We start from the raw sequence: 20440 nt of genomic DNA, 5'->3' as shown, positions 1-20440 counted from the left end.
AGCTAAGGTGCCCACTAAATGTGACCTCTAGTCTCGAGGTAAGGTGCACATTTTCCCATTCCCAGAGATAGGGGCGCCCCGGTTTCCAGGAGGTCTTAGTCAGTGGACGGCTTTAGCTTTAGTATGCCTCACAGCGCTCGAGACTCTCACGTGGGCACTTCTTTCCAAGGAAGTACACTGCGTACCCAAAGCCTTCTGAGCACAAGCAAGGGATACACAGCTCTGGGCACATCCCTCCCTATGCAGTTGGAAGGGCCGGGAACTAAGGTGTTCTCTGAGGCGAGCGTCCCACAGCTTTGAAACAGCCCCAGGAACGCGGTTCTTGGCAGGGTTTCGTTCCCTGCGGGTCTGCCACGTTGAGGAAAACTAAGCGGCCCTGAAAGAAACCACCGGGGCTCCAATTCGGTTTGGGGACTCCTGCTCGACGTCTCTCTAGGTGATGCGGAAACTGGACTTTAGGTCCAGCCCGAAGTAATGCAGAGAGTAACCCCGAGCATTGCTAGGCATTGGGAACATCCGAAGTCACCCAGGTAGGCCTGCTGAGGGCAGTTCGGGGTTTGTGCCGTTCACCACATGCAGCACACACTGCATCCAAAAGTTTCATCGCAGAAGGCCGAACTGTGTTCCACGGGTCTCCCTTGGATTGTCAGAGAAGATGGGTGTATGTGCTGGGTGATCCAGTTGGTAATTGAGAAGCCTGGCAGAGGGCAGTCTTTTCCCCATTTGAAAGGTCGATAGTGGCGGCCTCAAGGCTGACTGAAAGACACTGCCCTTACCCGTCTTCTAGTCACCTCCAGGAGTGCCTCAGTGAAGACAGTGAGTTTTCTCCTACGAATCCAGGTGGTCTCCAGTGCCTTGCTGGGAGCTCATCCCACGCTTGCCCTAGCTAAAGTGTGAAGTCAAAGTGACCCCTAGCCTCAAGGGAAGCGCGAGCGCTTCCTATCAGCCAAGTTGGGTGGGCAGCCACCTCCATGAACCCTGACGCCATAGAGTGCTTTAACTCCTCTGCGGCTTTGCGTAGGCCTAAGAGAGTCGCGTGTGAATTCCTTCCGAGGGAGAGCATGTGCGCTGGGAGTCCCCGTTTTGTTTTCCGAGCCACACAACACAGGACAGACTGCTGGGGTCAGCTCTTGCTACGCAGAGCGAAGGGCAGTGAACTGCTTCTCGCTTGCAGAGCTTGATGTCTACAGCTGTAAGGCAGCCCCGGGACAAAGTTTTGGCCAGTATTACATTCAGCGTGGCTCTCCCTCTGTGGAGGCCCTCCGAACGGCACTGAGAGAATCCCTGAGCCTAAAGTGCATCCTGGCAACCCTTAACCTGTCATCTCACTATTGTGACGCAAGGTACACTGCAGGTGCAGCCTGACAGAAAGTACAGAAAAGCCGGTACGACTCTGAGGCATTTGGACGAGGCAAGGTCCCCTCGGCCTGACTAAGTCATTAAGCGGGTGCTGCTCCTCGTGGCACGCAGAACACCCCCCGTCCAACGAAGTGGGATCCTAGAAAGGCCCAGTGTTGCTGAAAGTCTCCAGGTGTCAGTCAGCGAGTGCTGGCAAATGCGTCGTGGGCTCAAGTTGGCACTGGGAGAATGTGGGAGAAGCCCGACTTTCCCCCTTTGGAAAGCCACTTCGTTGCAGCTTCCAAGCCGCCTGCTACTATTCACTCCACAGATTCCTCTGAGGAGCGGTGAGTTTTTCCAAAAGAAACCAGGTGCTTGCGATTCCTTCCGGGGAGCTCACCCCCAGGAGCATACTGTAGCTAAGGTGCCCACTAAATGTGACCTCTAGTCTCGAGGTAAGGTGCACATTTTCCCATTCCCAGAGATAGGGGCGCCCCGGTTTCCAGGAGGTCTTAGTCAGTGGACGGCTTTAGCTTTAGTATGCCTCACAGCGCTCGAGACTCTCACGTGGGCACTTCTTTCCAAGGAAGTACACTGCGTACCCAAAGCCTTCTGAGCACAAGCAAGGGATACACAGCTCTGGGCACATCCCTCCCTATGCAGTTGGAAGGGCCGGGAACTAAGGTGTTCTCTGAGGCGAGCGTCCCACAGCTTTGAAACAGCCCCAGGAACGCGGTTCTTGGCAGGGTTTCGTTCCCTGCGGGTCTGCCACGTTGAGGAAAACTAAGCGGCCCTGAAAGAAACCACCGGGGCTCCAATTCGGTTTGGGGACTCCTGCTCGACGTCTCTCTAGGTGATGCGGAAACTGGACTTTAGGTCCAGCCCGAAGTAATGCAGAGAGTAACCCCGAGCATTGCTAGGCATTGGGAACATCCGAAGTCACCCAGGTAGGCCTGCTGAGGGCAGTTCGGGGTTTGTGCCGTTCACCACATGCAGCACACACTGCATCCAAAAGTTTCATCGCAGAAGGCCGAACTGTGTTCCACGGGTCTCCCTTGGATTGTCAGAGAAGATGGGTGTATGTGCTGGGTGATCCAGTTGGTAATTGAGAAGCCTGGCAGAGGGCAGTCTTTTCCCCATTTGAAAGGTCGATAGTGGCGGCCTCAAGGCTGACTGAAAGACACTGCCCTTACCCGTCTTCTAGTCACCTCCAGGAGTGCCTCAGTGAAGACAGTGAGTTTTCTCCTACGAATCCAGGTGGTCTCCAGTGCCTTGCTGGGAGCTCATCCCACGCTTGCCCTAGCTAAAGTGTGAAGTCAGAGTGACCCCTAGCCTCAAGGGAAGCGCGAGCGCTTCCTATCAGCCAAGTTGGGTGGGCAGCCACCTCCATGAACCCTGACGCCATAGAGTGCTTTAACTCCTCTGCGGCTTTGCGTAGGCCTAAGAGAGTCGCGTGTGAATTCCTTCTGAGGGAGAGCATGTGCGCTGGGAGTCCCCGTTTTGTTTTCCGAGCCACACAACACAGGACAGACTGCTGGGGTCAGCTCTTGCTACGCAGAGCGAAGGGCAGTGAACTGCTTCTCGCTTGCAGAGCTTGATGTCTACAGCTGTAAGGCAGCCCCGGGACAAAGTTTTGGCCAGTATTACATTCAGCGTGGCTCTCCCTCTGTGGAGGCCCTCCGAACGGCACTGAGAGAATCCCTGAGCCTAAAGTGCATCCTGGCAACCCTTAACCTGTCATCTCACTATTGTGACGCAAGGTACACTGCAGGTGCAGCCTGACAGAAAGTACAGAAAAGCCGGTACGACTCTGAGGCATTTGGACGAGGCAAGGTCCCCTCGGCCTGACTAAGTCATTAAGCGGGTGCTGCTCCTCGTGGCACGCAGAACACCCCCCGTCCAACGAAGTGGGATCCTAGAAAGGCCCAGTGTTGCTGAAAGTCTCCAGGTGTCAGTCAGCGAGTGCTGGCAAATGCGTCGTGGGCTCAAGTTGGCACTGGGAGAATGTGGGAGAAGCCCGACTTTCCCCCTTTGGAAAGCCACTTCGTTGCAGCTTCCAAGCCGCCTGCTACTATTCACTCCACAGATTCCTCTGAGGAGCGGTGACTTTTTCCAAAAGAAACCAGGTGCTTGCGATTCCTTCCGGGGAGCTCACCCCCAGGAGCATACTGTAGCTAAGGTGCCCACTAAATGTGACCTCTAGTCTCGAGGTAAGGTGCACATTTTCCCATTCCCAGAGATAGGGGCGCCCCGGTTTCCAGGAGGTCTTAGTCAGTGGACGGCTTTAGCTTTAGTATGCCTCACAGCGCTCGAGACTCTCACGTGGGCACTTCTTTCCAAGGAAGTACACTGCGTACCCAAAGCCTTCTGAGCACAAGCAAGGGATACACAGCTCTGGGCACATCCCTCCCTATGCAGTTGGAAGGGCCGGGAACTAAGGTGTTCTCTGAGGCGAGCGTCCCACAGCTTTGAAACAGCCCCAGGAACGCGGTTCTTGGCAGGGTTTCGTTCCCTGCGGGTCTGCCACGTTGAGGAAAACTAAGCGGCCCTGAAAGAAACCACCGGGGCTCCAATTCGGTTTGGGGACTCCTGCTCGACGTCTCTCTAGGTGATGCGGAAACTGGACTTTAGGTCCAGCCCGAAGTAATGCAGAGAGTAACCCCGAGCATTGCTAGGCATTGGGAACATCCGAAGTCACCCAGGTAGGCCTGCTGAGGGCAGTTCGGGGTTTGTGCCGTTCACCACATGCAGCACACACTGCATCCAAAAGTTTCATCGCAGAAGGCCGAACTGTGTTCCACGGGTCTCCCTTGGATTGTCAGAGAAGATGGGTGTATGTGCTGGGTGATCCAGTTGGTAATTGAGAAGCCTGGCAGAGGGCAGTCTTTTCCCCATTTGAAAGGTCGATAGTGGCGGCCTCAAGGCTGACTGAAAGACACTGCCCTTACCCGTCTTCTAGTCACCTCCAGGAGTGCCTCAGTGAAGACAGTGAGTTTTCTCCTACGAATCCAGGTGGTCTCCAGTGCCTTGCTGGGAGCTCATCCCACGCTTGCCCTAGCTAAAGTGTGAAGTCAAAGTGACCCCTAGCCTCAAGGGAAGCGCGAGCGCTTCCTATCAGCCAAGTTGGGTGGGCAGCCACCTCCATGAACCCTGACGCCATAGAGTGCTTTAACTCCTCTGCGGCTTTGCGTAGGCCTAAGAGAGTCGCGTGTGAATTCCTTCCGAGGGAGAGCATGTGCGCTGGGAGTCCCCGTTTTGTTTTCCGAGCCACACAACACAGGACAGACTGCTGGGGTCAGCTCTTGCTACGCAGAGCGAAGGGCAGTGAACTGCTTCTCGCTTGCAGAGCTTGATGTCTACAGCTGTAAGGCAGCCCCGGGACAAAGTTTTGGCCAGTATTACATTCAGCGTGGCTCTCCCTCTGTGGAGGCCCTCCGAACGGCACTGAGAGAATCCCTGAGCCTAAAGTGCATCCTGGCAACCCTTAACCTGTCATCTCACTATTGTGACGCAAGGTACACTGCAGGTGCAGCCTGACAGAAAGTACAGAAAAGCCGGTACGACTCTGAGGCATTTGGACGAGGCAAGGTCCCCTCGGCCTGACTAAGTCATTAAGCGGGTGCTGCTCCTCGTGGCACGCAGAACACCCCCCGTCCAACGAAGTGGGATCCTAGAAAGGCCCAGTGTTGCTGAAAGTCTCCAGGTGTCAGTCAGCGAGTGCTGGCAAATGCGTCGTGGGCTCAAGTTGGCACTGGGAGAATGTGGGAGAAGCCCGACTTTCCCCCTTTGGAAAGCCACTTCGTTGCAGCTTCCAAGCCGCCTGCTACTATTCACTCCACAGATTCCTCTGAGGAGCGGTGACTTTTTCCAAAAGAAACCAGGTGCTTGCGATTCCTTCCGGGGAGCTCACCCCCAGGAGCATACTGTAGCTAAGGTGCCCACTAAATGTGACCTCTAGTCTCGAGGTAAGGTGCACATTTTCCCATTCCCAGAGATAGGGGCGCCCCGGTTTCCAGGAGGTCTTAGTCAGTGGACGGCTTTAGCTTTAGTATGCCTCACAGCGCTCGAGACTCTCACGTGGGCACTTCTTTCCAAGGAAGTACACTGCGTACCCAAAGCCTTCTGAGCACAAGCAAGGGATACACAGCTCTGGGCACATCCCTCCCTATGCAGTTGGAAGGGCCGGGAACTAAGGTGTTCTCTGAGGCGAGCGTCCCACAGCTTTGAAACAGCCCCAGGAACGCGGTTCTTGGCAGGGTTTCGTTCCCTGCGGGTCTGCCACGTTGAGGAAAACTAAGCGGCCCTGAAAGAAACCACCGGGGCTCCAATTCGGTTTGGGGACTCCTGCTCGACGTCTCTCTAGGTGATGCGGAAACTGGACTTTAGGTCCAGCCCGAAGTAATGCAGAGAGTAACCCCGAGCATTGCTAGGCATTGGGAACATCCGAAGTCACCCAGGTAGGCCTGCTGAGGGCAGTTCGGGGTTTGTGCCGTTCACCACATGCAGCACACACTGCATCCAAAAGTTTCATCGCAGAAGGCCGAACTGTGTTCCACGGGTCTCCCTTGGATTGTCAGAGAAGATGGGTGTATGTGCTGGGTGATCCAGTTGGTAATTGAGAAGCCTGGCAGAGGGCAGTCTTTTCCCCATTTGAAAGGTCGATAGTGGCGGCCTCAAGGCTGACTGAAAGACACTGCCCTTACCCGTCTTCTAGTCACCTCCAGGAGTGCCTCAGTGAAGACAGTGAGTTTTCTCCTACGAATCCAGGTGGTCTCCAGTGCCTTGCTGGGAGCTCATCCCACGCTTGCCCTAGCTAAAGTGTGAAGTCAAAGTGACCCCTAGCCTCAAGGGAAGCGCGAGCGCTTCCTATCAGCCAAGTTGGGTGGGCAGCCACCTCCATGAACCCTGACGCCATAGAGTGCTTTAACTCCTCTGCGGCTTTGCGTAGGCCTAAGAGAGTCGCGTGTGAATTCCTTCCGAGGGAGAGCATGTGCGCTGGGAGTCCCCGTTTTGTTTTCCGAGCCACACAACACAGGACAGACTGCTGGGGTCAGCTCTTGCTACGCAGAGCGAAGGGCAGTGAACTGCTTCTCGCTTGCAGAGCTTGATGTCTACAGCTGTAAGGCAGCCCCGGGACAAAGTTTTGGCCAGTATTACATTCAGCGTGGCTCTCCCTCTGTGGAGGCCCTCCGAACGGCACTGAGAGAATCCCTGAGCCTAAAGTGCATCCTGGCAACCCTTAACCTGTCATCTCACTATTGTGACGCAAGGTACACTGCAGGTGCAGCCTGACAGAAAGTACAGAAAAGCCGGTACGACTCTGAGGCATTTGGACGAGGCAAGGTCCCCTCGGCCTGACTAAGTCATTAAGCGGGTGCTGCTCCTCGTGGCACGCAGAACACCCCCCGTCCAACGAAGTGGGATCCTAGAAAGGCCCAGTGTTGCTGAAAGTCTCCAGGTGTCAGTCAGCGAGTGCTGGCAAATGCGTCGTGGGCTCAAGTTGGCACTGGGAGAATGTGGGAGAAGCCCGACTTTCCCCCTTTGGAAAGCCACTTCGTTGCAGCTTCCAAGCCGCCTGCTACTATTCACTCCACAGATTCCTCTGAGGAGCGGTGACTTTTTCCAAAAGAAACCAGGTGCTTGCGATTCCTTCCGGGGAGCTCACCCCCAGGAGCATACTGTAGCTAAGGTGCCCACTAAATGTGACCTCTAGTCTCGAGGTAAGGTGCACATTTTCCCATTCCCAGAGATAGGGGCGCCCCGGTTTCCAGGAGGTCTTAGTCAGTGGACGGCTTTAGCTTTAGTATGCCTCACAGCGCTCGAGACTCTCACGTGGGCACTTCTTTCCAAGGAAGTACACTGCGTACCCAAAGCCTTCTGAGCACAAGCAAGGGATACACAGCTCTGGGCACATCCCTCCCTATGCAGTTGGAAGGGCCGGGAACTAAGGTGTTCTCTGAGGCGAGCGTCCCACAGCTTTGAAACAGCCCCAGGAACGCGGTTCTTGGCAGGGTTTCGTTCCCTGCGGGTCTGCCACGTTGAGGAAAACTAAGCGGCCCTGAAAGAAACCACCGGGGCTCCAATTCGGTTTGGGGACTCCTGCTCGACGTCTCTCTAGGTGATGCGGAAACTGGACTTTAGGTCCAGCCCGAAGTAATGCAGAGAGTAACCCCGAGCATTGCTAGGCATTGGGAACATCCGAAGTCACCCAGGTAGGCCTGCTGAGGGCAGTTCGGGGTTTGTGCCGTTCACCACATGCAGCACACACTGCATCCAAAAGTTTCATCGCAGAAGGCCGAACTGTGTTCCACGGGTCTCCCTTGGATTGTCAGAGAAGATGGGTGTATGTGCTGGGTGATCCAGTTGGTAATTGAGAAGCCTGGCAGAGGGCAGTCTTTTCCCCATTTGAAAGGTCGATAGTGGCGGCCTCAAGGCTGACTGAAAGACACTGCCCTTACCCGTCTTCTAGTCACCTCCAGGAGTGCCTCAGTGAAGACAGTGAGTTTTCTCCTACGAATCCAGGTGGTCTCCAGTGCCTTGCTGGGAGCTCATCCCACGCTTGCCCTAGCTAAAGTGTGAAGTCAAAGTGACCCCTAGCCTCAAGGGAAGCGCGAGCGCTTCCTATCAGCCAAGTTGGGTGGGCAGCCACCTCCATGAACCCTGACGCCATAGAGTGCTTTAACTCCTCTGCGGCTTTGCGTAGGCCTAAGAGAGTCGCGTGTGAATTCCTTCCGAGGGAGAGCATGTGCGCTGGGAGTCCCCGTTTTGTTTTCCGAGCCACACAACACAGGACAGACTGCTGGGGTCAGCTCTTGCTACGCAGAGCGAAGGGCAGTGAACTGCTTCTCGCTTGCAGAGCTTGATGTCTACAGCTGTAAGGCAGCCCCGGGACAAAGTTTTGGCCAGTATTACATTCAGCGTGGCTCTCCCTCTGTGGAGGCCCTCCGAACGGCACTGAGAGAATCCCTGAGCCTAAAGTGCATCCTGGCAACCCTTAACCTGTCATCTCACTATTGTGACGCAAGGTACACTGCAGGTGCAGCCTGACAGAAAGTACAGAAAAGCCGGTACGACTCTGAGGCATTTGGACGAGGCAAGGTCCCCTCGGCCTGACTAAGTCATTAAGCGGGTGCTGCTCCTCGTGGCACGCAGAACACCCCCCGTCCAACGAAGTGGGATCCTAGAAAGGCCCAGTGTTGCTGAAAGTCTCCAGGTGTCAGTCAGCGAGTGCTGGCAAATGCGTCGTGGGCTCAAGTTGGCACTGGGAGAATGTGGGAGAAGCCCGACTTTCCCCCTTTGGAAAGCCACTTCGTTGCAGCTTCCAAGCCGCCTGCTACTATTCACTCCACAGATTCCTCTGAGGAGCGGTGACTTTTTCCAAAAGAAACCAGGTGCTTGCGATTCCTTCCGGGGAGCTCACCCCCAGGAGCATACTGTAGCTAAGGTGCCCACTAAATGTGACCTCTAGTCTCGAGGTAAGGTGCACATTTTCCCATTCCCAGAGATAGGGGCGCCCCGGTTTCCAGGAGGTCTTAGTCAGTGGACGGCTTTAGCTTTAGTATGCCTCACAGCGCTCGAGACTCTCACGTGGGCACTTCTTTCCAAGGAAGTACACTGCGTACCCAAAGCCTTCTGAGCACAAGCAAGGGATACACAGCTCTGGGCACATCCCTCCCTATGCAGTTGGAAGGGCCGGGAACTAAGGTGTTCTCTGAGGCGAGCGTCCCACAGCTTTGAAACAGCCCCAGGAACGCGGTTCTTGGCAGGGTTTCGTTCCCTGCGGGTCTGCCACGTTGAGGAAAACTAAGCGGCCCTGAAAGAAACCACCGGGGCTCCAATTCGGTTTGGGGACTCCTGCTCGACGTCTCTCTAGGTGATGCGGAAACTGGACTTTAGGTCCAGCCCGAAGTAATGCAGAGAGTAACCCCGAGCATTGCTAGGCATTGGGAACATCCGAAGTCACCCAGGTAGGCCTGCTGAGGGCAGTTCGGGGTTTGTGCCGTTCACCACATGCAGCACACACTGCATCCAAAAGTTTCATCGCAGAAGGCCGAACTGTGTTCCACGGGTCTCCCTTGGATGGTCAGAGAAGATGGGTGTATGTGCTGGGTGATCCAGTTGGTAATTGAGAAGCCTGGCAGAGGGCAGTCTTTTCCCCATTTGAAAGGTCGATAGTGGCGGCCTCAAGGCTGACTGAAAGACACTGCCCTTACCCGTCTTCTAGTCACCTCCAGGAGTGCCTCAGTGAAGACAGTGAGTTTTCTCCTACGAATCCAGGTGGTCTCCAGTGCCTTGCTGGGAGCTCATCCCACGCTTGCCCTAGCTAAAGTGTGAAGTCAAAGTGACCCCTAGCCTCAAGGGAAGCGCGAGCGCTTCCTATCAGCCAAGTTGGGTGGGCAGCCACCTCCATGAACCCTGACGCCATAGAGTGCTTTAACTCCTCTGCGGCTTTGCGTAGGCCTAAGAGAGTCGCGTGTGAATTCCTTCCGAGGGAGAGCATGTGCGCTGGGAGTCCCCGTTTTGTTTTCCGAGCCACACAACACAGGACAGACTGCTGGGGTCAGCTCTTGCTACGCAGAGCGAAGGGCAGTGAACTGCTTCTCGCTTGCAGAGCTTGATGTCTACAGCTGTAAGGCAGCCCCGGGACAAAGTTTTGGCCAGTATTACATTCAGCGTGGCTCTCCCTCTGTGGAGGCCCTCCGAACGGCACTGAGAGAATCCCTGAGCCTAAAGTGCATCCTGGCAACCCTTAACCTGTCATCTCACTATTGTGACGCAAGGTACACTGCAGGTGCAGCCTGACAGAAAGTACAGAAAAGCCGGTACGACTCTGAGGCATTTGGACGAGGCAAGGTCCCCTCGGCCTGACTAAGTCATTAAGCGGGTGCTGCTCCTCGTGGCACGCAGAACACCCCCCGTCCAACGAAGTGGGATCCTAGAAAGGCCCAGTGTTGCTGAAAGTCTCCAGGTGTCAGTCAGCGAGTGCTGGCAAATGCGTCGTGGGCTCAAGTTGGCACTGGGAGAATGTGGGAGAAGCCCGACTTTCCCCCTTTGGAAAGCCACTTCGTTGCAGCTTCCAAGCCGCCTGCTACTATTCACTCCACAGATTCCTCTGAGGAGCGGTGAGTTTTTCCAAAAGAAACCAGGTGCTTGCGATTCCTTCCGGGGAGCTCACCCCCAGGAGCATACTGTAGCTAAGGTGCCCACTAAATGTGACCTCTAGTCTCGAGGTAAGGTGCACATTTTCCCATTCCCAGAGATAGGGGCGCCCCGGTTTCCAGGAGGTCTTAGTCAGTGGACGGCTTTAGCTTTAGTATGCCTCACAGCGCTCGAGACTCTCACGTGGGCACTTCTTTCCAAGGAAGTACACTGCGTACCCAAAGCCTTCTGAGCACAAGCAAGGGATACACAGCTCTGGGCACATCCCTCCCTATGCAGTTGGAAGGGCCGGGAACTAAGGTGTTCTCTGAGGCGAGCGTCCCACAGCTTTGAAACAGCCCCAGGAACGCGGTTCTTGGCAGGGTTTCGTTCCCTGCGGGTCTGCCACGTTGAGGAAAACTAAGCGGCCCTGAAAGAAACCACCGGGGCTCCAATTCGGTTTGGGGACTCCTGCTCGACGTCTCTCTAGGTGATGCGGAAACTGGACTTTAGGTCCAGCCCGAAGTAATGCAGAGAGTAACCCCGAGCATTGCTAGGCATTGGGAACATCCGAAGTCACCCAGGTAGGCCTGCTGAGGGCAGTTCGGGGTTTGTGCCGTTCACCACATGCAGCACACACTGCATCCAAAAGTTTCATCGCAGAAGGCCGAACTGTGTTCCACGGGTCTCCCTTGGATGGTCAGAGAAGATGGGTGTATGTGCTGGGTGATCCAGTTGGTAATTGAGAAGCCTGGCAGAGGGCAGTCTTTTCCCCATTTGAAAGGTCGATAGTGGCGGCCTCAAGGCTGACTGAAAGACACTGCCCTTACCCGTCTTCTAGTCACCTCCAGGAGTGCCTCAGTGAAGACAGTGAGTTTTCTCCTACGAATCCAGGTGGTCTCCAGTGCCTTGCTGGGAGCTCATCCCACGCTTGCCCTAGCTAAAGTGTGAAGTCAAAGTGACCCCTAGCCTCAAGGGAAGCGCGAGCGCTTCCTATCAGCCAAGTTGGGTGGGCAGCCACCTCCATGAACCCTGACGCCATAGAGTGCTTTAACTCCTCTGCGGCTTTGCGTAGGCCTAAGAGAGTCGCGTGTGAATTCCTTCCGAGGGAGAGCATGTGCGCTGGGAGTCCCCGTTTTGTTTTCCGAGCCACACAACACAGGACAGACTGCTGGGGTCAGCTCTTGCTACGCAGAGCGAAGGGCAGTGAACTGCTTCTCGCTTGCAGAGCTTGATGTCTACAGCTGTAAGGCAGCCCCGGGACAAAGTTTTGGCCAGTATTACATTCAGCGTGGCTCTCCCTCTGTGGAGGCCCTCCGAACGGCACTGAGAGAATCCCTGAGCCTAAAGTGCATCCTGGCAACCCTTAACCTGTCATCTCACTATTGTGACGCAAGGTACACTGCAGGTGCAGCCTGACAGAAAGTACAGAAAAGCCGGTACGACTCTGAGGCATTTGGACGAGGCAAGGTCCCCTCGGCCTGACTAAGTCATTAAGCGGGTGCTGCTCCTCGTGGCACGCAGAACACCCCCCGTCCAACGAAGTGGGATCCTAGAAAGGCCCAGTGTTGCTGAAAGTCTCCAGGTGTCAGTCAGCGAGTGCTGGCAAATGCGTCGTGGGCTCAAGTTGGCACTGGGAGAATGTGGGAGAAGCCCGACTTTCCCCCTTTGGAAAGCCACTTCGTTGCAGCTTCCAAGCCGCCTGCTACTATTCACTCCACAGATTCCTCTGAGGAGCGGTGAGTTTTTCCAAAAGAAACCAGGTGCTTGCGATTCCTTCCGGGGAGCTCACCCCCAGGAGCATACTGTAGCTAAGGTGCCCACTAAATGTGACCTCTAGTCTCGAGGTAAGGTGCACATTTTCCCATTCCCAGAGATAGGGGCGCCCCGGTTTCCAGGAGGTCTTAGTCAGTGGACGGCTTTAGCTTTAGTATGCCTCACAGCGCTCGAGACTCTCACGTGGGCACTTCTTTCCAAGGAAGTACACTGCGTACCCAAAGCCTTCTGAGCACAAGCAAGGGATACACAGCTCTGGGCACATCCCTCCCTATGCAGTTGGAAGGGCCGGGAACTAAGGTGTTCTCTGAGGCGAGCGTCCCACAGCTTTGAAACAGCCCCAGGAACGCGGTTCTTGGCAGGGTTTCGTTCCCTGCGGGTCTGCCACGTTGAGGAAAACTAAGCGGCCCTGAAAGAAACCACCGGGGCTCCAATTCGGTTTGGGGACTCCTGCTCGACGTCTCTCTAGGTGATGCGGAAACTGGACTTTAGGTCCAGCCCGAAGTAATGCAGAGAGTAACCCCGAGCATTGCTAGGCATTGGGAACATCCGAAGTCACCCAGGTAGGCCTGCTGAGGGCAGTTCGGGGTTTGTGCCGTTCACCACATGCAGCACACACTGCATCCAAAAGTTTCATCGCAGAAGGCCGAACTGTGTTCCACGGGTCTCCCTTGGATGGTCAGAGAAGATGGGTGTATGTGCTGGGTGATCCAGTTGGTAATTGAGAAGCCTGGCAGAGGGCAGTCTTTTCCCCATTTGAAAGGTCGATAGTGGCGGCCTCAAGGCTGACTGAAAGACACTGCCCTTACCCGTCTTCTAGTCACCTCCAGGAGTGCCTCAGTGAAGACAGTGAGTTTTCTCCTACGAATCCAGGTGGTCTCCAGTGCCTTGCTGGGAGCTCATCCCACGCTTGCCCTAGCTAAAGTGTGAAGTCAAAGTGACCCCTAGCCTCAAGGGAAGCGCGAGCGCTTCCTATCAGCCAAGTTGGGTGGGCAGCCACCTCCATGAACCCTGACGCCATAGAGTGCTTTAACTCCTCTGCGGCTTTGCGTAGGCCTAAGAGAGTCGCGTGTGAATTCCTTCCGAGGGAGAGCATGTGCGCTGGGAGTCCCCGTTTTGTTTTCCGAGCCACACAACACAGGACAGACTGCTGGGGTCAGCTCTTGCTACGCAGAGCGAAGGGCAGTGAACTGCTTCTCGCTTGCAGAGCTTGATGTCTACAGCTGTAAGGCAGCCCCGGGACAAAGTTTTGGCCAGTATTACATTCAGCGTGGCTCTCCCTCTGTGGAGGCCCTCCGAACGGCACTGAGAGAATCCCTGAGCCTAAAGTGCATCCTGGCAACCCTTAACCTGTCATCTCACTATTGTGACGCAAGGTACACTGCAGGTGCAGCCTGACAGAAAGTACAGAAAAGCCGGTACGACTCTGAGGCATTTGGACGAGGCAAGGTCCCCTCGGCCTGACTAAGTCATTAAGCGGGTGCTGCTCCTCGTGGCACGCAGAACACCCCCCGTCCAACGAAGTGGGATCCTAGAAAGGCCCAGTGTTGCTGAAAGTCTCCAGGTGTCAGTCAGCGAGTGCTGGCAAATGCGTCGTGGGCTCAAGTTGGCACTGGGAGAATGTGGGAGAAGCCCGACTTTCCCCCTTTGGAAAGCCACTTCGTTGCAGCTTCCAAGCCGCCTGCTACTATTCACTCCACAGATTCCTCTGAGGAGCGGTGACTTTTTCCAAAAGAAACCAGGTGCTTGCGATTCCTTCCGGGGAGCTCACCCCCAGGAGCATACTGTAGCTAAGGTGCCCACTAAATGTGACCTCTAGTCTCGAGGTAAGGTGCACATTTTCCCATTCCCAGAGATAGGGGCGCCCCGGTTTCCAGGAGGTCTTAGTCAGTGGACGGCTTTAGCTTTAGTATGCCTCACAGCGCTCGAGACTCTCACGTGGGCACTTCTTTCCAAGGAAGTACACTGCGTACCCAAAGCCTTCTGAGCACAAGCAAGGGATACACAGCTCTGGGCACATCCCTCCCTATGCAGTTGGAAGGGCCGGGAACTAAGGTGTTCTCTGAGGCGAGCGTCCCACAGCTTTGAAACAGCCCCAGGAACGCGGTTCTTGGCAGGGTTTCGTTCCCTGCGGGTCTGCCACGTTGAGGAAAACTAAGCGGCCCTGAAAGAAACCACCGGGGCTCCAATTCGGTTTGGGGACTCCTGCTCGACGTCTCTCTAGGTGATGCGGAAACTGGACTTTAGGTCCAGCCCGAAGTAATGCAGAGAGTAACCCCGAGCATTGCTAGGCATTGGGAACATCCGAAGTCACCCAGGTAGGCCTGCTGAGGGCAGTTCGGGGTTTGTGCCGTTCACCACATGCAGCACACACTGCATCCAAAAGTTTCATCGCAGAAGGCCGAACTGTGTTCCACGGGTCTCCCTTGGATGGTCAGAGAAGATGGGTGTATGTGCTGGGTGATCCAGTTGGTAATTGAGAAGCCTGGCAGAGGGCAGTCTTTTCCCCATTTGAAAGGTCGATAGTGGCGGCCTCAAGGCTGACTGAAAGACACTGCCCTTACCCGTCTTCTAGTCACCTCCAGGAGTGCCTCAGTGAAGACAGTGAGTTTTCTCCTACGAATCCAGGTGGTCTCCAGTGCCTTGCTGGGAGCTCATCCCACGCTTGCCCTAGCTAAAGTGTGAAGTCAAAGTGACCCCTAGCCTCAAGGGAAGCGCGAGCGCTTCCTATCAGCCAAGTTGGGTGGGCAGCCACCTCCATGAACCCTGACGCCATAGAGTGCTTTAACTCCTCTGCGGCTTTGCGTAGGCCTAAGAGAGTCGCGTGTGAATTCCTTCTGAGGGAGAGCATGTGCGCTGGGAGTCCCCGTTTTGTTTTCCGAGCCACACAACACAGGACAGACTGCTGGGGTCAGCTCTTGCTACGCAGAGCGAAGGGCAGTGAACTGCTTCTCGCTTGCAGAGCTTGATGTCTACAGCTGTAAGGCAGCCCCGGGACAAAGTTTTGGCCAGTATTACATTCAGCGTGGCTCTCCCTCTGTGGAGGCCCTCCGAACGGCACTGAGAGAATCCCTGAGCCTAAAGTGCATCCTGGCAACCCTTAACCTGTCATCTCACTATTGTGACGCAAGGTACACTGCAGGTGCAGCCTGACAGAAAGTACAGAAAAGCCGGTACGACTCTGAGGCATTTGGACGAGGCAAGGTCCCCTCAGCCTGACTAAGTCATTAAGCGGGTGCTGCTCCTCGTGGCACGCAGAACACCCCCCGTCCAACGAAGTGGGATCCTAGAAAGGCCCAGTGTTGCTGAAAGTCTCCAGGTGTCAGTCAGCGAGTGCTGGCAAATGCGTCGTGGGCTCAAGTTGGCACTGGGAGAATGTGGGAGAAGCCCGACTTTCCCCCTTTGGAAAGCCACTTCGTTGCAGCTTCCAAGCCGCCTGCTACTATTCACTCCACAGATTCCTCTGAGGAGCGGTGAGTTTTTCCAAAAGAAACCAGGTGCTTGCGATTCCTTCCGGGGAGCTCACCCCCAGGAGCATACTGTAGCTAAGGTGCCCACTAAATGTGACCTCTAGTCTCGAGGTAAGGTGCACATTTTCCCATTCCCAGAGATAGGGGCGCCCCGGTTTCCAGGAGGTCTTAGTCAGTGGACGGCTTTAGCTTTAGTATGCCTCACAGCGCTCGAGACTCTCACGTGGGCACTTCTTTCCAAGGAAGTACACTGCGTACCCAAAGCCTTCTGAGCACAAGCAAGGGATACACAGCTCTGGGCACATCCCTCCCTATGCAGTTGGAAGGGCCGGGAACTAAGGTGTTCTCTGAGGCGAGCGTCCCACAGCTTTGAAACAGCCCCAGGAACGCGGTTCTTGGCAGGGTTTCGTTCCCTGCGGGTCTGCCACGTTGAGGAAAACTAAGCGGCCCTGAAAGAAACCACCGGGGCTCCAATTCGGTTTGGGGACTCCTGCTCGACGTCTCTCTAGGTGATGCGGAAACTGGACTTTAGGTCCAGCCCGAAGTAATGCAGAGAGTAACCCCGAGCATTGCTAGGCATTGGGAACATCCGAAGTCACCCAGGTAGGCCTGCTGAGGGCAGTTCGGGGTTTGTGCCGTTCACCACATGCAGCACACACTGCATCCAAAAGTTTCATCGCAGAAGGCCGAACTGTGTTCCACGGGTCTCCCTTGGATGGTCAGAGAAGATGGGTGTATGTGCTGGGTGATCCAGTTGGTAATTGAGAAGCCTGGCAGAGGGCAGTCTTTTCCCCATTTGAAAGGTCGATAGTGGCGGCCTCAAGGCTGACTGAAAGACACTGCCCTTACCCGTCTTCTAGTCACCTCCAGGAGTGCCTCAGTGAAGACAGTGAGTTTTCTCCTACGAATCCAGGTGGTCTCCAGTGCCTTGCTGGGAGCTCATCCCACGCTTGCCCTAGCTAAAGTGTGAAGTCAAAGTGACCCCTAGCCTCAAGGGAAGCGCGAGCGCTTCCTATCAGCCAAGTTGGGTGGGCAGCCACCTCCATGAACCCTGACGCCATAGAGTGCTTTAACTCCTCTGCGGCTTTGCGTAGGCCTAAGAGAGTCGCGTGTGAATTCCTTCTGAGGGAGAGCATGTGCGCTGGGAGTCCCCGTTTTGTTTTCCGAGCCACACAACACAGGACAGACTGCTGGGGTCAGCTCTTGCTACGCAGAGCGAAGGGCAGTGAACTGCTTCTCGCTTGCAGAGCTTGATGTCTACAGCTGTAAGGCAGCCCCGGGACAAAGTTTTGGCCAGTATTACATTCAGCGTGGCTCTCCCTCTGTGGAGGCCCTCCGAACGGCACTGAGAGAATCCCTGAGCCTAAAGTGCATCCTGGCAACCCTTAACCTGTCATCTCACTATTGTGACGCAAGGTACACTGCAGGTGCAGCCTGACAGAAAGTACAGAAAAGCCGGTACGACTCTGAGGCATTTGGACGAGGCAAGGTCCCCTCGGCCTGACTAAGTCATTAAGCGGGTGCTGCTCCTCGTGGCACGCAGAACACCCCCCGTCCAACGAAGTGGGATCCTAGAAAGGCCCAGTGTTGCTGAAAGTCTCCAGGTGTCAGTCAGCGAGTGCTGGCAAATGCGTCGTGGGCTCAAGTTGGCACTGGGAGGATGTGGGAGAAGCCCGACTTTCCCCCTTTGGAAAGCCACTTCGTTGCAGCTTCCAAGCCGCCTGCTACTATTCACTCCACAGATTCCTCTGAGGAGCGGTGACTTTTTCCAAAAGAAACCAGGTGCTTGCGATTCCTTCCGGGGAGCTCACCCCCAGGAGCATACTGTAGCTAAGGTGCCCACTAAATGTGACCTCTAGTCTCGAGGTAAGGTGCACATTTTCCCATTCCCAGAGATAGGGGCGCCCCGGTTTCCAGGAGGTCTTAGTCAGTGGACGGCTTTAGCTTTAGTATGCCTCACAGCGCTCGAGACTCTCACGTGGGCACTTCTTTCCAAGGAAGTACACTGCGTACCCAAAGCCTTCTGAGCACAAGCAAGGGATACACAGCTCTGGGCACATCCCTCCCTATGCAGTTGGAAGGGCCGGGAACTAAGGTGTTCTCTGAGGCGAGCGTCCCACAGCTTTGAAACAGCCCCAGGAACGCGGTTCTTGGCAGGGTTTCGTTCCCTGCGGGTCTGCCACGTTGAGGAAAACTAAGCGGCCCTGAAAGAAACCACCGGGGCTCCAATTCGGTTTGGGGACTCCTGCTCGACGTCTCTCTAGGTGATGCGGAAACTGGACTTTAGGTCCAGCCCGAAGTAATGCAGAGAGTAACCCCGAGCATTGCTAGGCATTGGGAACATCCGAAGTCACCCAGGTAGGCCTGCTGAGGGCAGTTCGGGGTTTGTGCCGTTCACCACATGCAGCACACACTGCATCCAAAAGTTTCATCGCAGAAGGCCGAACTGTGTTCCACGGGTCTCCCTTGGATGGTCAGAGAAGATGGGTGTATGTGCTGGGTGATCCAGTTGGTAATTGAGAAGCCTGGCAGAGGGCAGTCTTTTCCCCATTTGAAAGGTCGATAGTGGCGGCCTCAAGGCTGACTGAAAGACACTGCCCTTACCCGTCTTCTAGTCACCTCCAGGAGTGCCTCAGTGAAGACAGTGAGTTTTCTCCTACGAATCCAGGTGGTCTCCAGTGCCTTGCTGGGAGCTCATCCCACGCTTGCCCTAGCTAAAGTGTGAAGTCAAAGTGACCCCTAGCCTCAAGGGAAGCGCGAGCGCTTCCTATCAGCCAAGTTGGGTGGGCAGCCACCTCCATGAACCCTGACGCCATAGAGTGCTTTAACTCCTCTGCGGCTTTGCGTAGGCCTAAGAGAGTCGCGTGTGAATTCCTTCTGAGGGAGAGCATGTGCGCTGGGAGTCCCCGTTTTGTTTTCCGAGCCACACAACACAGGACAGACTGCTGGGGTCAGCTCTTGCTACGCAGAGCGAAGGGCAGTGAACTGCTTCTCGCTTGCAGAGCTTGATGTCTACAGCTGTAAGGCAGCCCCGGGACAAAGTTTTGGCCAGTATTACATTCAGCGTGGCTCTCCCTCTGTGGAGGCCCTCCGAACGGCACTGAGAGAATCCCTGAGCCTAAAGTGCATCCTGGCAACCCTTAACCTGTCATCTCACTATTGTGACGCAAGGTACACTGCAGGTGCAGCCTGACAGAAAGTACAGAAAAGCCGGTACGACTCTGAGGCATTTGGACGAGGCAAGGTCCCCTCGGCCTGACTAAGTCATTAAGCGGGTGCTGCTCCTCGTGGCACGCAGAACACCCCCCGTCCAACGAAGTGGGATCCTAGAAAGGCCCAGTGTTGCTGAAAGTCTCCAGGTGTCAGTCAGCGAGTGCTGGCAAATGCGTCGTGGGCTCAAGTTGGCACTGGGAGGATGTGGGAGAAGCCCGACTTTCCCCCTTTGGAAAGCCACTTCGTTGCAGCTTCCAAGCCGCCTGCTACTATTCACTCCACAGATTCCTCTGAGGAGCGGTGACTTTTTCCAAAAGAAACCAGGTGCTTGCGATTCCTTCCGGGGAGCTCACCCCCAGGAGCATACTGTAGCTAAGGTGCCCACTAAATGTGACCTCTAGTCTCGAGGTAAGGTGCACATTTTCCCATTCCCAGAGATAGGGGCGCCCCGGTTTCCAGGAGGTCTTAGTCAGTGGACGGCTTTAGCTTTAGTATGCCTCACAGCGCTCGAGACTCTCACGTGGGCACTTCTTTCCAAGGAAGTACACTGCGTACCCAAAGCCTTCTGAGCACAAGCAAGGGATACACAGCTCTGGGCACATCCCTCCCTATGCAGTTGGAAGGGCCGGGAACTAAGGTGTTCTCTGAGGCGAGCGTCCCACAGCTTTGAAACAGCCCCAGGAACGCGGTTCTTGGCAGGGTTTCGTTCCCTGCGGGTCTGCCACGTTGAGGAAAACTAAGCGGCCCTGAAAGAAACCACCGGGGCTCCAATTCGGTTTGGGGACTCCTGCTCGACGTCTCTCTAGGTGATGCGGAAACTGGACTTTAGGTCCAGCCCGAAGTAATGCAGAGAGTAACCCCGAGCATTGCTAGGCATTGGGAACATCCGAAGTCACCCAGGTAGGCCTGCTGAGGGCAGTTCGGGGTTTGTGCCGTTCACCACATGCAGCACACACTGCATCCAAAAGTTTCATCGCAGAAGGCCGAACTGTGTTCCACGGGTCTCCCTTGGATGGTCAGAGAAGATGGGTGTATGTGCTGGGTGATCCAGTTGGTAATTGAGAAGCCTGGCAGAGGGCAGTCTTTTCCCCATTTGAAAGGTCGATAGTGGCGGCCTCAAGGCTGACTGAAAGACACTGCCCTTACCCGTCTTCTAGTCACCTCCAGGAGTGCCTCAGTGAAGACAGTGAGTTTTCTCCTACGAATCCAGGTGGTCTCCAGTGCCTTGCTGGGAGCTCATCCCACGCTTGCCCTAGCTAAAGTGTGAAGTCAAAGTGACCCCTAGCCTCAAGGGAAGCGCGAGCGCTTCCTATCAGCCAAGTTGGGTGGGCAGCCACCTCCATGAACCCTGACGCCATAGAGTGCTTTAACTCCTCTGCGGCTTTGCGTAGGCCTAAGAGAGTCGCGTGTGAATTCCTTCTGAGGGAGAGCATGTGCGCTGGGAGTCCCCGTTTTGTTTTCCGAGCCACACAACACAGGACAGACTGCTGGGGTCAGCTCTTGCT

The sequence above is a fragment of the Mesoplodon mirus genome (assembly GCF_964341445.2).
Source record: "Mesoplodon mirus genome assembly, chromosome: 4".
Classification (NCBI taxonomy): domain Eukaryota; kingdom Metazoa; phylum Chordata; class Mammalia; order Artiodactyla; family Ziphiidae; genus Mesoplodon; species Mesoplodon mirus.
This window is presented reverse-complemented; position numbering follows the sequence as displayed.